At 39.3% G+C, this 16,348-nt stretch overlaps 1 long non-coding RNA gene across 3 annotated transcripts in view; it reads left to right on the forward strand.

Moving 5' to 3' along the window:
* Positions 1–768: 768 nt before the first annotated feature.
* The window catches only part of LOC146434487 (uncharacterized), a 92,795-nt gene continuing 77,215 nt past the window's right edge, over positions 769–16,348 (forward strand). For all 3 annotated transcript variants that reach the window (XR_014853274.1, XR_014853273.1, XR_014853275.1), the window contains exons 1-2: positions 769–907; positions 1,364–1,420. This is a non-coding gene — a long non-coding RNA (uncharacterized LOC146434487). The remainder of the gene's footprint in view (positions 908–1,363; positions 1,421–16,348) is intronic.

Below are 16,348 nucleotides of genomic sequence, written 5' to 3' on the forward strand. Positions count from 1 at the left end.
CATTCACACCAACTCCCTAAGACTTTATTTTCAAGATGATAAAGATTTATAAAGATTTTTTTAAAAATCTGAATGAGTAAAGAAGTTGTTTGAGGTGAAGAAAAGGCCTTTGTTTCTAAGACTTCCCACAGTGAGAGTGATGATGCTCTGCCTCTTTCCCTGCATATGGCATCCTCACTGTCTAAGGGACTGTCATTCAACATGCAGCAGCTGGTTTAGGTAATAAACATACTGGTGTAAGCTAAAAGGTAAAAGAATGCTCCCATTCTGGTGATGCTTGTGGGAACTCAGTACTTTTTTAGGTTTCTGCCTCTGTCAGGTGCTTGGAATTAGCCCAGATTTGAGAGGGAGGTCTGCCAGGGAATGACAGCACATCTCCTCAGGCAAGCACAAGAAGTGTCTGATGTGGGCTTTAGTCCTTTTCTCCAACCATTTTTTCTCCAGCCATGAGGCAGCCAGTTATCAACACCACAAACAGCCCTCAACACGTGCAGGTCAGGGAGCTCTGACGCCCTTCTGCCCAAATGGAGCAAGCCCCTTCCAGCCTGCAGAGAGAGCCACTGTCATGGCGCTCACTGTAAGAGGCCAGATGAAAGCATCCCAGCCTGTGCAAATGGCTTTGATCATTACATTAATTGCCTCCTCCTGGGCGCAATCACTTGGGTTAGGGAGCTGCACCTGGGATGGCAGTCCCTGGGAGCTGACTGGCTCAGGCTCCCAGCACAGCTGAGGCTGCTGAGTGGGCAGCAGGTGCTGGGACGAGGCAGAAGGGTGGGTGGTTAGTTCAGGAGGGGCACGGAGCCTCTCTGCTGGGCAACGTTCAGGGGTTGGTGAGGGCAGTGAGAATGTCCCTTTTGAGGCTGTGTCCCCTCCTGTGTCAGAGCTGCCGGCTGAGGTGTGTGCTCAGGTAAGGCAGTGCTGGGGGTGCAGAGCCTTTCTGCTGAGGGGCAGCGGGGCGGGCAGGCCCTGCCATGGGGTGCTGGTTATGCTGGCTTCGTGCCAGGCAGTCAGGGTGAGTGGGGTGGCAGCGTTAAACCATCAGCAAGCAGGGGTGGGTAACCATTCTGTGGGATTTTTGGGGAGCCCCCAGAGCCTCAAGGAGAGCAGGGTCCCCTCCTGTGCTGGGGCCAGCCCAGAGGAACACAGGTGTGGTGGCTGGGCTGTGTGACCCCTCACACCTCAGCGTGAGGGGCCTGGAGGGGAAGGGGAGCTGAGGTTTGGGTGGGAAACAAAGCCTCGAGAAAAGGGGTGAGAAAGGCAGCAAGATGGTAGGGTGAGGGGAGCCAGCATGTTCAGAGGGAGCTGCCAGCCTGGCCTGGGTCCTTGTCCCAGCTGGTTGAAACATCTGCACCTCCAACGACAGGAGCCCAGCAGGAAAAGGGAGCACACTGGTGGCACCATGAGGGACCTACTGCAGCTGGTGAGTTCCCTTTGTTTGTTTGTTTGATGTTTTCCATGAAAAGCATAACTGACCATAAACATGGCTCTTCAGATACTTCCAAGCTTCAGTTTACTTGTTGCAAATGCACCTCAAATGGTGACAGTGAAAGGTAGTGTATTTAGAGAAAGAAAAAATGTAAGGACTGATTCAATGTTGGTGCAATACCTACAGAGCCTGAGCAAGGGGCTGTGTTATGCTGTTACTTTTTTAAGGGTTTTTGGAAACAGAATGGCAGAGGTGACTGGAGATTATACTTGGCTCCAATTCCTTGAATTGTAGCAACTCTAAAATGAGTATCTTTTTTCCCCTAATATTTGTGTATCTAGTTGTGCATGTTAATGTCCCCACAATGAAGGATTCAAGACATCCTCATTATAAAAAATGGTGAGACTGGATTCAACTTTGAAGTCAATAGGAAAACTGCAGCCAACTCCTCACAATATTTCATTATATTGCAAAGCACATAGCAAAAACTAGTTTTAAAATGTCACTTCTCTGAAATGTGTAGTGAAAGGTAACATGAAACCTTCATTCTCAAGATATAATAATTTCTTAGCTTTAACTATAAGATAAAAGAATTAAGAAGCTTACCCTGTTTTTCTGGTTTGCTTTCTGGATTCTTCACTGTCTCTTTTATAACACAAATTGGTACAAGCATGTAGGTATTACAGTTAACTCTGGCATTAAAGTTATCTGTGACAACATGAGAAAAATAGCCCCCTGTGCATCAACTGGTATTGTAATATGTAAACCAAGTATTGAGTGTATTTACTTGCAGGACTAACCAATATGCCTTAATTGCCACCAAAGTATTAAGTTCTTTAGGACAAAAAACTTCTGATGTAATGTGGTCAGTGATAAGGCACTGTAATCACTTTCTTCCTCACTAAGAGATTTGTGAGTTAATTAAATAGCAGTAGTTTGAGTAGACGAAAAAGTGCATGCAGAACAGACCCTGCTATCTTATAAATGTGCTCACCTGGTGTTTCTGAACACTATTCAGCAGTTGGCTATTGTCACAGTTCACATATTCTTCAAAGAAATAACCAGTATCAGCTGTTTCTTATGTAATATACGTAAAAAATCAATTTAATACATAAACCAATAATAGGTACTCTGTGGGTTAATTTATTAATTGATTTATTGTGATTCTGAACTGTTAAAATAAAATATAGTACCTGGCACAAAGGCTAAGCATTATTTTTAACCATTGAACGTCATTTAGATGACTTTCAAAAAGGACATTGATCCTGAAGCATGTAGAATACCAGAAATGTGCAAGTATAGATTGTAGACAGGCTAAAATTTATAACAATCACAGAGTTTTCTGTGATAACTATGTAGTCAAATAGAGACATACTAGGATGTGACACATGAAGAAAGTCAGGGTGCCTTGTGTCCTGCTGGGGACTTGGAAGTGTTCCCTGTACTTCTGCTCTCCACTGAGAGTCCTGCAACTTTTGTCTATCAGTGCTAGGTTTGAGGGCTGTGATGCCAATGAGTGGTTAGCCTGTGGATGTGCAAAATGCTGTATCCATTGTCTCCAGCTACCAGAGGCTTTGAGATGGTCTTTGTTCCTTCTGGCTTCTTCCAGACACAGCTGGAAGAAATCTATCATTGCAGTTCAAAATCGTTTTTCCTTCTGCACCTGATTGGTTTCAATTCACCTGAATACAGCAAGCCCTGAATTTCAGTCACTGAGAGCCTAATGCATATAATTCTGCTCTTGGACAGCTGAGAGCAATCACCTCATCATGCCAATATGAGGTGTCACTGGTCTGACCTAGCAATACCTAGACTGAAGGAAATAGTGGGCACTTTTCTCAGTGGTGATTAGTTCTTGTTTTAGCTCACCCTAAAACAGCAAAGAGGTGGGGGAGAGGATGGGCTTCTGATGGGGTTTGTATCTCATGTTTGCATACATTTCCCTAATTGTCCCTGGAAATCTGACTTGTTTTTTACAACTCGCTCGCCATTTCAATGCAATTAAATTTGGCATAGGAAGTTGGAGGAAAACATATGGGAGTTACATGGGAAAAGTAGGGAAGACGAAGTTAGTGAAAAATAAATTTAAAACCCAAAATAAACAAATACAAAAAAATACACCAAATATTAACCAGAATGTCCAATTCAGAATCTCTGATTTTTGTCTTTACCTCTTAATCTGCAACAAAATGGAATAAGCCTGTTTTTTTGCTTTTGGAGGTCACCTTTAAAAGGTGATTTATAGTTTATGGTGCTACAGGAATTTCTGAAGAGATATAGGGCAAAGAGAGAGCCCCTGAGCCTATCAAGACTGTTGAAAGCTTGATAATAGTGGCATCAAATTAAAGACAATCACCTTGTATCTCAGGCAGTCCCAGGGGAAAAAGAAAGAAGTGTTTTTTTATCTGAAGTAGTAAAAACTATGATAGTCAGTGTCATATAACTTTTTCATTATCCTGTCACACTTGGAAATTCTGCACTGCAGCACCTCAAAGTTAAGAGCAAAGCAAATTTATTGCAGTGTATCAGTCCTTTAGGGTGTTTGAGGTTTTTTTATTTTGAGCCACTTTTCCTATCTATATTTCAGATTTGGTATTAATCATTTCCCATCTCAGCCTTGAGATGAGATGAAATAAGAGGGGACTGCAAAGTTAAATTCATGTCAAGGGGAGATGTAGTTTTCCTACTTGGTTGCAAATGTGAAATGAGAAGATCAAAAAGCTATTTAATCTGTTAATTTCAGTGTCACTCTTGATGAGATGATATTCCCTGTTCTGAAAAAAAGTTTTCTCTGTGTTAAATAATTTCTGTGGCATTTTGATTATGGCAAAAAATCCTTTTGTTAATTTTTGGTGCTCTACTGAAAGTGACAAAGCAGTTGCAGTCTAGACCTGGAAGATGTTTGGTCTCTCTTACATTCATCCACACATTTCTCCATGATTTTTTTAATCAGAGCTGTGAGGACTTCCTGTCATCTTTACATGGCTAAATCCTTGTGGTTGCGTGAAATTGGTTCACTTGTGTACAAGCTAATGCTCAATTATTGCAATGTGTAAGTTCCTGCATGAATGCAGAGAAAATTAAAAAACAAAACAAACTAAAAAAGACCAAAAAAAACCAACCCACAACTCAAACTGAAAGAGACCCACCCCACACACAAAAACCCAAGCAAAAGAGCCCACCTAAACAGGCAATGTGGAGGGCATTCAGACTCATGGTAATGACTTTAATGGCAGCTAAAAATAATGCATATAGATGATTATTTCTGTAGGGTTTTTGGAGTTTGAGGGATTTTCAGTAAAACAAAAAGCGGTTTATTTCTTTCCTACTTAGACATTTAGTACTCAAACAAGAAAAACAGATTCCTAGTGCCCAAGGGGAACTACTACCTGTCCAAGAAGTAATTAGATTTCTGCTAAACTTATAGTAATTAGTAAGTCACTTCTCAAGTCATAAAGTTTTTGGGGTCTGGACAGTACTGAAGTTTAACTTTGCTTACATATCAGAAGACAATAACCTCTTCCTACATGGGAAGGCAAGTTAATTTGAACATCTTTGGCAGTCAAAGACCAGAATTTCTATTTCTCATCGTTATTCTAAATCTGCTGTTGTAGTTCCACTTACTTGAATGGGATGATTTATTGAATTACCATTTGGGATCAAAAGCAAGATTGTATCATTCAGATGATCAGAGGAAAAGGAATACAGGAGAGGATGGAAACTTTGAAGGTAGAATATTTCCGTTCCTAGCTAGTGGGTAACACTTTCAAACAGGATCACAGCTAACACAAAAAGTTTTGTGTAGCTGTGTTAAGGAATACACAGTATCTTTCACAACCTAGTCCCTTTTGCTGCCTTTATCTATGATCAAAATGGAGAATCATTAGGGATTTGAAAGTGCATGACTAGAAGTAGATTAGAAAATACAAAGGTACTTCTGCATTTCAGAAACATGTAACATTGTGGAAAGAAAGCAGGGTGCACCAGCTGTAACTAATACAAACACTTTCTTCCCACTTTTGCTCTGTAGACATGCACAGCAATTACTGTGGCTGCAGGAACTCCTTTTGCAAGTGTTTCTTGTCACAGCAGGTACCACCCTAATGCCAAAGCAGAAACTCTGAACTCCATTCCAGACCACTAATTTCTTCCATGGACTTACTGTTTGGTTTTGCATTACCTTAAGAGCTTCAGTGAATATCAGGGGCTGGTGCCTCAGATAAGTAGTTCAACAATCTCAGCTCATTATGTTGATAATTGGTAAGGGTTCATGAACCTGATATGTAAATGGCCCATGGTGCAACAAGTTGGGCTTGTGGCCTCACTGCTTCTTGTCCTGCAAGATTCCAGTGTGCCATGGACAGGTGCAGCTGTGAGACTTGAAACCTGGTTTATGTTCCCACAAAAAAAAGTGAGTACCTTTTACATGACACTTGTTTCTCAGCCACAGATAGCACTGCATACATCACTCTCTTTCCAGTGTCTACTTGTCTACTTCCAGTGTCTAATTACTGATCGTGTTCATTGTTTCTCTGCTGGGTTTCTCCTTCTTGGACCTTTTGATCAGTCACATCACTGTCCCTGTGACAGTCCTAGTCTTTGTGAATGTTATGATTGAGCAGCAGGGGAGTAGCTCTTTTTTCCTCTTTGGGTACTTTTTTTCTCCTGCTACAGGCAAGAGAACATACAGATGCTGCTTTCCATTCCCTTGTCAGTAATGTTACATAGAATCTGAAACATAAAGCAGGTAATCTACATGCTTTACTGTAGCCTTTCTTCAACACAAGTAGTGTCTCTTGACTTCAGGATGTGCCAACAGACCTGTGGTAATAGGCAAGATAAGTGAAGAAGAAAATAAATAGTCAATATCATATAGCAGTGCTGGTGAGCCAAGGCAGAATAGCAACTCCTTCCAACTGACATAATGAATTTAATATGGCATATTATCAAATTCCAGGGGTTTTGGGTACAGACCAATATTCCTTATAAAATTATTATATTTTGTAATATGATTACCTTTTCTGTTTAAGGTTTTCCTGCTGTAAAATGTTTGTTTCCTTAGGAAAAGTAGATATAACCTTCTCACAGAGAAACAGTAGAAAGAGTCATTCCTTAGTTATTTGGGCTGGAACAAGAGAACCATGATTACTTAGAAAAAATACTTGCTGAGACCTTGCAAGCCATGCTACAACCCACAGTGGACTTAGAAGGGTATTGCAGAACAAACATCCAGAAATGGGTTTATAATGGAAACCTTGACAGGCCTAAAAGCAAAGCAGAACACAGGTGCCACTATTATTAAGAGCAGTGACCCTTCAAAGAAAAGCTTTGGCAGCAGGTAAATAAACTGCCATTGTACAGCTCACCTCATTAAACAGGAAAATTTGGAAAATTATTGGAAAAGTGGCATCAATCAGTGCCACCTTAAACATCAGTTATAAGAGACAGCTGCCTGCTGTGGGATGAACAGAGTATATGTACTATTAAAAGCAAGGTCTTTGTTTTGAAAGTCCTGCTACTGGTAATCTGAAACCTTTAATTTATAGCCTGGTTGCAACTGTCTTGTTCTTTAATGTGATTTTTAATCATATCCTATCTGCCCCAACTTTGGTGTATGTAATACAGTAGTTCAGGTGGATAGAAATATTCAGATGAGTGAGTTGAACTTCAGACATGCTGATGTGCCAGCATGAATCTGTACACCTGCCCATTTCCTTGTTTTTTTTTCCTGACTTTAGCTTTCAATTTGTCAGATTAGTTGTGCCTTTTTCTGACTGATTCATGGGCTACTGCAGCCAGTTAAATCTGGGGGGTTTGGGTATGTTTTGTAGGGTTTTTTCAATTACAGCATGGATGGTGTTTTATGCACTTTCACAGAAGCCTGGTAAAATTGCTGAATGGCCATGGCTGCTTGGATTGGAGAGGGACACTGTTAACAGCTGAATCCTTATGTCATCATGGGCTGAAAAAGCAATATTATTTTCAGAGTGGAGAAAATAAAAACAGTATGGAGTTTGGAATAGTTTTGTTTATCATCACATCTCATTCTAGAGATTTATTTTGCATGCTTTTCTCAGCATGCAAACTCTTCTTTGGGACAGTATGGTCCTGGATTTTCTGCAGGAAAGGGAGCCAGGTTGTCTCAGGCTTTACCTCGTGTTACTGGGGTTTGGGGCACTTTTTTCACAGGGTAGATTATTTTCCCTAACAATCTACAATATGTATGTCTTGAGATGGAATATTTTGCTTTTTTAATCAGGCATGATGATTTGGACTTGCCAGACACTCGCTTACAAGCAGATTTAAAATTTAAATAAGCTTAAAAAGCAACTGAGTTAAAGTGGTACAAAATCTTATATAATTGTTCTCAGTTTTTAACTTATCTTTTTCTGCCTCAACTTCAGATTCTAAGCCTTAACTGGTTCTATCCTGGGAAATAGAGAAGTAAAATTTTGCATTTAAACAGTGGCATCTAGAAAAAACTTTTGTCCCCACTAATCTGATATTACTATCTCTTAATCTTGAACTGTTGCCAGAAAAAATTATGCTAATCCATTGGAACTCCAATTTAAGGACTGCAGGTTTTGAAGCAACAGGATTTTTTTAGGGTTTTTCCCCTCTGGCAGTCTTTATTTTTCAGTGTGGCACAACTTCCTTGTGTTTGCAGGCTGGTGCTGGGTTTCTTTAACAAAATTGAACACAGAGGTGCAGTCCTAATGAAAATTCATCTATAAATAGACCTGTATTTTTTGAAATGACTGGTTAATACCTGGTGTGTGTGTGTGTTCATAGTGATTTGAGAAAAGCTTGAAGCGATAAAGCTTATGGCAGCTGTAATTTTGACCACTAAAGAAGCAAAGCATGGGTTCTGAAGGTTTCGCTAGCTTAATCCCTTTTTTAACACCTAGCAGATTGCTTGTTTATCAAACTGGCTGCTTTGATAAAGCTACTTATCTTGGATCAAGAGCACAGTATCTATCAACTTCAATTGATTAAATTCTATGAATAAGAGTCTATCAGTTTTGTTATCTGGATCTTCACAATACTTTAATTTTGGAATAACAGGCTGCATTTAGGAGCTACTTTCTGCTTAAACATGACATCCTAGAGCTGTTGGTCAACAGCTGGCTGACCATGAGCCAGCACTGTGCCCAGGTAGCCAAGAAGGCCAACAGCATCCTGCCTGGTACCACAGCGAGTGTGGCAACTGGGCTAGAGCAGAGGTCATGAGGCCACACTTCCAATTACTGTGTATTTTTGGGCCCCTCACTACAAGAAAGACACTGAGGTTCTGGAATGTGTCCAAAGGAGGGCAATGAAGCTGGTGAAGGGGCTGGAGCACTCCCCCTCTTAGAAGTGGCTGAGGGAGCTCATCCTGGAAAAAAGAGGCTCAGGGAAGACCTTAGTACTCTCTACAACAACCCAAAAGGAGATTGTAGCAAGACAAGTCTTGGTCTCTTCCCCTAGACAACCAGTGACAGGATGATAATAAATGGCCTCAAAATGCTCCGGGGGAGAAGAGGCTGCCCAGGGAAGTGCTGGAGTCATCATCCCTGGGGGTAATTTAAAGGCATGTTAATGTGACCCTTAAGGCATTTGTTCTCGGCATTGTTTCAGGCCGATCCATTGTTTCAATGGGAGATTGAAGTGTTGGGAGGTTTTGCTCTGTTCTAGGTGCCTAAAATGTCTTTTCTACAGCATCCCAGGAAAATGCTGTCATTCAAAATAAAGGAGGAGAAAGGTCCTAGCAGCTCAGATTCACACTTAATGTTGCAAGAACTCATTTAATGCAGTAAATGCATTGTCTTCCAATTGCAAAACAAAATTATGGTAGTGTGTAGGTGTTGAAGAGAAGATAAAATCAAGGAGGCTTTTAGTTTCTGATTAGAAGCTTAGGGGTTAGCTGGAGTGATGACAGCTTTATTAACGTGTGCTGGAAGCATATTATGATAGCAGTGCAGAAGAAACTTGCACTTACCTTGTTTTCCTGTCTTGAAAGGTCTATGAACCTCTAATGCTTCAGCTGAAATATTAAGCTTCTGGAGCTATCTGGTTTAATTAGTTTTAACACTTTCAAACAAGCTTGTTAGGAGGCTACTGAAATAAGTGTAGCTGCTTCTTTTTTCTCATAAGCTTTTTCCTTTGGCAATTGAGCTTGCCTCTTTCACATGTTCTCTCCTGAAGGTACGAGATCTTAGAGACTACTCATTAATCCATATTTTGGAAAGGTGTACTGACCTTGCGCTTATAGGGGTGGGTGGGTAAGAAATGAATGTGATCATCCATCATCACACATAATACTGCACAAAGTAGAGAGTGCTAAATACAGAACTGGCAAAGAGATTAAGCCAGTGATCATGTCATTACCTCTCAGAGCTGTTCCCAGAGCAGCAGGATGGTGTGAAGCAGCATATTCTCTGTGGAAAGAAATGAAGGGATAAACGTTCCTGATGTTGAGGGGCTCACTCTACATTCACCCATGAAAATCTGACAGTTGTTTATTCAACCTCTGGAGTCCACTGTTTCTGCCTGGAGCCTGTCTGAAGATGTGTTCTTGTGCAACCTGCTCATGAGCAGTGGAATCCACAGGTGTGCTCTCTGGCCTGCTGCTTGGCCTCTGGGAGTATTGCTCTAGGGACTTAAAATCTGGTGACCTTTGAGTTCACTGTTAGTGTTTAAAATTGAGTTTTACTTACCCATGTAGTTCCTATTGCAAACAACACCAGGTATGCCCTACTCGATTGCAATAAGGGTCCTTTGATAAACAATGCTGGAAGTAGGTCTTTAATTAGGAAAAGCCCCCAAGTATCAGTTCTCTATTCCCCTCATACTTGACCAACATCCTGAATGACTGTATTCAAAATTTTCCTCTTATCTGTCTCTGGGCATGTGTTACAAGTTCAGAAGGAAAAGTGTTAATATGAGTGGTGGGAGCAAAACTTTTGTCTGTTCAGGCTTCAATATGCAATTTCTGATGTGCTCCTAATGCCACAGTGTTCTCTGTCTCTGAACCAAGTTACTAAGATGACACTATTCCATTGTAGACATTTTTTTTCTCTTTATGATACTTTAACTCTTTCATTCATTTCAAGGAACTAAGATTTGAATTTCTTATGTCACACAGGGTTAATCCATTTTCCACAGTGAAGTGCAAAAATTTCAGAGATAATGTAATCTGTTCCGCTGCCATCCGTATAAAATATTGTTTACACTCCAGGCCTATTGCTTCAGGAAATTATTGATAGGAACAGCTGCTCCTTCATGAGAAAAGTAGAAAAGTCCTTCTTCTCTGACCAGGGGCACTTTTCAGCCACCTTTACTTTATCACCATGACACAGAAGCATGGAAGATTGGATTTCAGACTTTAAATAATAATAAAAAATGTGCAGCAAAGAAACTCTCAAACTTTACTCAGGAACTTTTGTGAAGCTCTGAGCCATCTCGTTGTGCTCCAAAGGATTTGTTCAAAACAAAATGAAATTTGGAGCATAAGATATACAGTACAATCAGAATCCAACTTCAAATGTACCTCATTGCTACTGAGTTGAACACTATAATTACAATTATAACTCTGCAGTGCTTTATGCATAAATTATTTAAATTAAACCACATCGATTATTCAAATTTTATCTCCAAGAAACACTTCTAAAAGCCTGCTAACACACACATTGCAACTCACTGCTAACATGAAAAACTCTTAAAGGCTTGATTATTTTTTTTAAATCTTTTTGGAACTAGACTCTCTGCAGTCACTTGACTTATTTCAAGTTGAATAAGTCTTGGGTTAAATGGATTTGGTGCTGGTAGTGTATTTTCAGATCCACCTTCAAGCTCAGTTGAGCAAAAGACTAAGCTGGTGCCATTCAGTCTTTCCTGATAAAAAACTAGCATTCAATGAGGAGTTTTAATGCAAAGCAAAAGCCTCTGCAGCAAAAAGAAGGAACTCACACTTTTTACCTTGTAAGAGCAGCTCTGGCTGGTGTAGTTATTTGACATGACTTGGCAATTATTCACCTGGGACAATCCTAACAAAATAATCTTTTCACCTGAAAATACTATGGAGAGAAGGTTCTACCAGGGTAAGCCTGACTCCTGGAGGACATCCTTTGTTTTGAGCATTTCTCATAGGTGGCTAGGAAAAGAAACTTGGTCAGTTCATTCCTCTTATAACAGTCTCTGCAAACTCCTGCAGACAAACAGATTAGAGTACCTGTAGCAAAACATTTTGTCTTCTCAGCAGAAATAAAATATTTGACTCTGGGAGCAAATTCAGTAAAGGTTTGGACCCTTCTCTCTGTCAGTACATTTTTCCTTTAAAATCAGGTAAATAATGTTTAGTATTATGAATGTTTTTAAATCTGCCACTGACTATAGACAGTATTAAAATGAATCACTGAATTGTAGTGTACAAGAAACTTCTTTGCAATTTACAGAAGACTGTTTTAATCCTCTTGTACTTGGACATCATAATTTTGAATTCCTGTATCTCACTGAAGGTTTTCATTTAATAGAGTTCTGTTTCCTGAAAAATCAGTGGAAAGTGGAGTTAAGCCAATAGTGAATGTCTGAAAATCTCTCAAAGTTTTTTATTCATATTAGAGTGACAATTTACTGCTGCAGCAATTGTAATGAAGAAGGGTATGCTTTTTAGTGTCATCTTTTCTGGATAAAAAACTAACGGGATTTTGCCAATGGTTATTTGGAGGAGAAATTAGTATTGCTATGACACTTAGATACCTAATGAGAAAGAAAAATAGACCTGTTCCACATTGCTGGAATTGTGGAGGAAGATAACTGAAGATCTAAAATTCCTCCTGGGCTTTGTATTTCTTGAATTAAAAATGAAAGGAAAAGCTTACAACTTTGTATGTTTCATCACAAACTGAGTATTTAGTTAGTTATGCACATATAGTAACTCACTAGAAATGACACATGGTTTGAGGGTCTATATAAAGAAATATTTCTTTTTTTTTTTTGGTGTAAGTTACTCAAATTTTAGTCTTTGCATGATCAAACAAGCAGGGCTGCATGGGGAAACCTTTCTCAAAGCAAATGGCCAGAGGGTTGTTAACTTCATTAAACACAGCTGCTGAAGACCAACAGCAAGATATTCCTCTATTCTTGCAGTGATGGAAGTCATGATTCTTCCAAATGTTATTTCCTGGTGCTAAGGTTTTAATACCTTTCAGATACAGTATTTGTAGCACCATGTGATTTAGATCTTCACTTGTACTTTCATCTTTTCTGTTCTGGAAAGCACCACAACAGTAGTGTGGGGGTTTAATGGTTTGGGGTGAATTTTTTTTTTCACCCCACCCAAATCTATGTGATTGGCACACACAGGAAAGTTCTAACCTCACTACCCATTTTAGCTCTGGTTTTGGGATGAGTCAATAGAGTCTCTTTGAAATGCAGAAGAGAGTTTGTATATCAAATCAGTGGATGCTTGAATATCTAATTCAGCAGATAAACAGGAACGTTCAGCTATTTCTCAATAGAAGTTCTAAGATGAAAAACAAGAAACATATTTTCTCTCCCCTCAGTTTCCTTAAATGTATGTTTGTCTATTTCTTTCTTTGACACTGTTTTACAGTAAAAAATACTTACATCAGAAATAAACTTTAATGTTGCATGCAAATTCTAAACTCATCAGCTTAAGTTGTATAATAAAATCATGTCCAGGCACAGTGCGACATGCTGAAGATGGTGTTATTTCAAGCCCCTGTGGTTTAAAGCCCACAATTCTGTGGTAATTTTTTCAAAAATCCTTTAAAGATTCCCCATGTTATTGCTGAAAATACTTCTTTGTTGTCTTTAAATATTCTGACAGTAATGTAGATTTTGAGTTTAATGAATTATTAAACTTGTTACAATTAAATGTGTGTTTCAAAGGCATAATTCCATATTATTTACACAGAATTGAAGTCAAGTATATCCTGTCTAGCAGCATAAAACACTAAACTCTCACCATGCAGTGGTAGCAGGACATCAGCCTCCTGTTGCAGAGTTGAGAAAAAGCTGCTTTAATTTAATGCTGTTCTATTTTATGCATAGCAATGCAGAATATTTGTATCTAGCACTGTAGGTGTACAGTTGTTAAAAATAATCTTGTGATGAAACTTGCACTTAAACAGAATCTGCTTGTAGAAGAGGTTGCCCACTGCCCTAACATAAAGCAAATCTTCATGCACAACAAAAATATTTATTTAATAGGAAAAACTAGTGCAGTTTTCAAAACAATTGAAATTTTATCAAATCCAGATTAACTTTAAATCTTATTGATTTCTCTTCTCCATAAATGTGCTTATCTCATTTGTAGCATGAATTGTTTGTAAATGCAGCTAGTTATAAACATTTCTCTTTCAGAAAAAAAAGCCATTTGCCTGAACAGCAGCTTCTGTTCACCCTTATTGTTGGTTAGTGTTACCTGCTTGACAAAGTCCCACATGTGCCTCATGAAAAGCTTTCAGAGAGGCTTTCTATTGGCCTGATACGTTCCTTTATTATCAGACAGTCAATCAGCCAAAATGTAAAATACAAGCGTTTACAGGTATCCCAACAGCCTTTTCTGCACTGATAATGTTCATAAAAAACATCTTTCAAGGAACTTGGAGCTGCTTTGTCTGAACAAAGTTGTTTTCTCTACCGTTCGTCCTGTTTTGCAGAGGTAGCCATGTTATCAACTATTTGTTCTGAATGTGCTTTTTTGCTAAAAGCATTTCCCATCTGCTGGGCTTTATTTTACCTCTCATTTACTAGTTTCACATTTTAATATGATGATTGGAGTGAAAGATGGAACCATTTCTTAAAGCAACCATTTCTGAAGGATTTTAGGTTTTATATTGATGAAGTATTTAAAATATGCAAGACAAAGTTTATTGGAAAGAATCATTATTCACAAGCATTTTATTCTAGGAGAGCAAGGATATTATGGGTCAAATATTGCTGAAGAGCCCACAGGCCACTCCAAAGGAGAGAGATGCCTGCTTCAAATAAATAAGACTTTTTTTTCAACCAGGTCATTTTACTGTACTATAGAATCTTCTTTCTTCCTTTCAGTGATAGGAAAAAAAAATCTGAATAGGTTACACATAGAAGTGCATATTTTAGAGTGATGACTTTTTATGGCCATATACTGTTAGTTTTGCTTCCGGCCACATTAGTAATCCATAACAGACTCCAATTTATGAATTTGTTGTCTTTTTTATTTTCAGTCATCAGCTTTCAAGGAAGCTGTTGTTAAAGGAAGCCTGAATTTTAGTTTCACTGAAATTGGTATGACTTGGGCTGTGGTTTCTGAATGATGTGTTTTATTACTGACTTATGCTAATGACCCACAGGCTAGAGTCTTTAAGGCTGTAGCTGCATCTGCATCCCTGGGAGTTATCAGTTAGGGCATAGGTAACAAAACAGTGCAGCCAGGTGGCTTCTGTGGACACCAGTTTCCTGGAATTAACCCTAAGCTGCATGAAGAAGGAATAAATTTAATACAAAGGAATGGCAGTAGGAAGCACATGAGTCAGAAGAGACTGGTGAAGGAGGATTATTAAGATCTTAGATATGCCCCAGCATGGCAAGAAAAAGCATGATGCAATCTCCACCACCCCCTATGTTTGCAATCTGAAGAGAAATAATTACAGCTCTGAGTGGCTGGGTAAAGTTGATGTGTTTGTTTTCTTTCTGGTATTACTAAGTCACTGTAAACATAAAACTCATGAAGCTGCATCTCTACAATGAGTACATTATGAGCTGCTTGAGGTGTTTTAGGAATCTGTTGTTTCTGAAGTACTGAAGCTGTTAAGCTGAACTTTCTCACTGCCATAGTACTGAAGAAGAGCAAGAAGAATAAGAAATGGTGACTGGAGCCTACAAACACAGTAAAGCTGAACTCTTGCTGTATTCTATATGGCAGAAGTATTTCAGCCTAATATTTCATTTCCATTTCTTCTTTAAAAAAATTGTGGACACTTGAGCCTGAATCTGTTGCCCTGTCTTTTGTGTAGTCCACAGTGCTGAAAATTAGAGTGTTTGTGTATTAGGCTGCACTGTCAATAACAGGATATGATGCATGTCAAAGGCAAGTGTGACTCAGTACATACTGCTCCTCTTAAACAATTAAATCATAGAATTTTAGAATACCTCAAGCTGGGAGGGAATCATAAGGATCATAGAGTTCAACACGCTGTTCCCCACAGGATTATGTAATGTTGTTATTGGATGGAATTCTGTAATTATTCCTAGTCATGTCTCAGTGGTTTCACAGTGTGAAGAGTCCTTTAAGACTCTTTTTGTCTGTTCTATTCTTTCCCCTGAAGTTTTCCTCCCAAATATTTCCAAAACAAAAATCAAAGGCTTTTTCAAGGCTGTGATGAAACTAGTCCTGTTTAATATCAATGATCTGGATGAGGGAATCAAGTGCACCCTCAGTTAGTTTAGAGATGACATCAAGCTGGGCAGCAGTATTGATCTGTGGGAGGGCAGGAAGGCTCTGCAGAGGCATCTGGACAGATCTGGGTCAATGGCTGTGGTCAACTGTGTGAAGCTGAAGGCAAAGAGGTAACAAAGGATAGGATGAGAGGACATGGCCTCAAGTTGCCCCAGGAGAGGTTTTGACTGGATCTTAGGAAAAATTCTATACCTAAATGATGGCCAGGTTGCCCAAGGAAGGGATTGTTGCCATCCCTGGAGGTTATTTAGATGACTGTACTTGTGGCACTTGGTTAAATGGTGGATTTGATGTTCTTTTAGGTCTATCCCAACCTAAGTGATACTATGATTCTAAGAGCTATCAGTGTACTGAAGGGATAAGCTGGTTTTTGAGCGTTATTCACTGATTTTTTTGTTCAATCTTAACATGTAAGAAAACATTTGTTTTCATCTGTGATCTCATTATTTATCTAGATGAGGAGGTGAAGAATGGAA

Source organism: Lichenostomus cassidix, chromosome 7 (assembly GCF_008360975.1).
Source record: "Lichenostomus cassidix isolate B80296 chromosome 7, HeHo_3.0, whole genome shotgun sequence".
Classification (NCBI taxonomy): Eukaryota; Metazoa; Chordata; class Aves; order Passeriformes; family Meliphagidae; genus Lichenostomus; species Lichenostomus cassidix.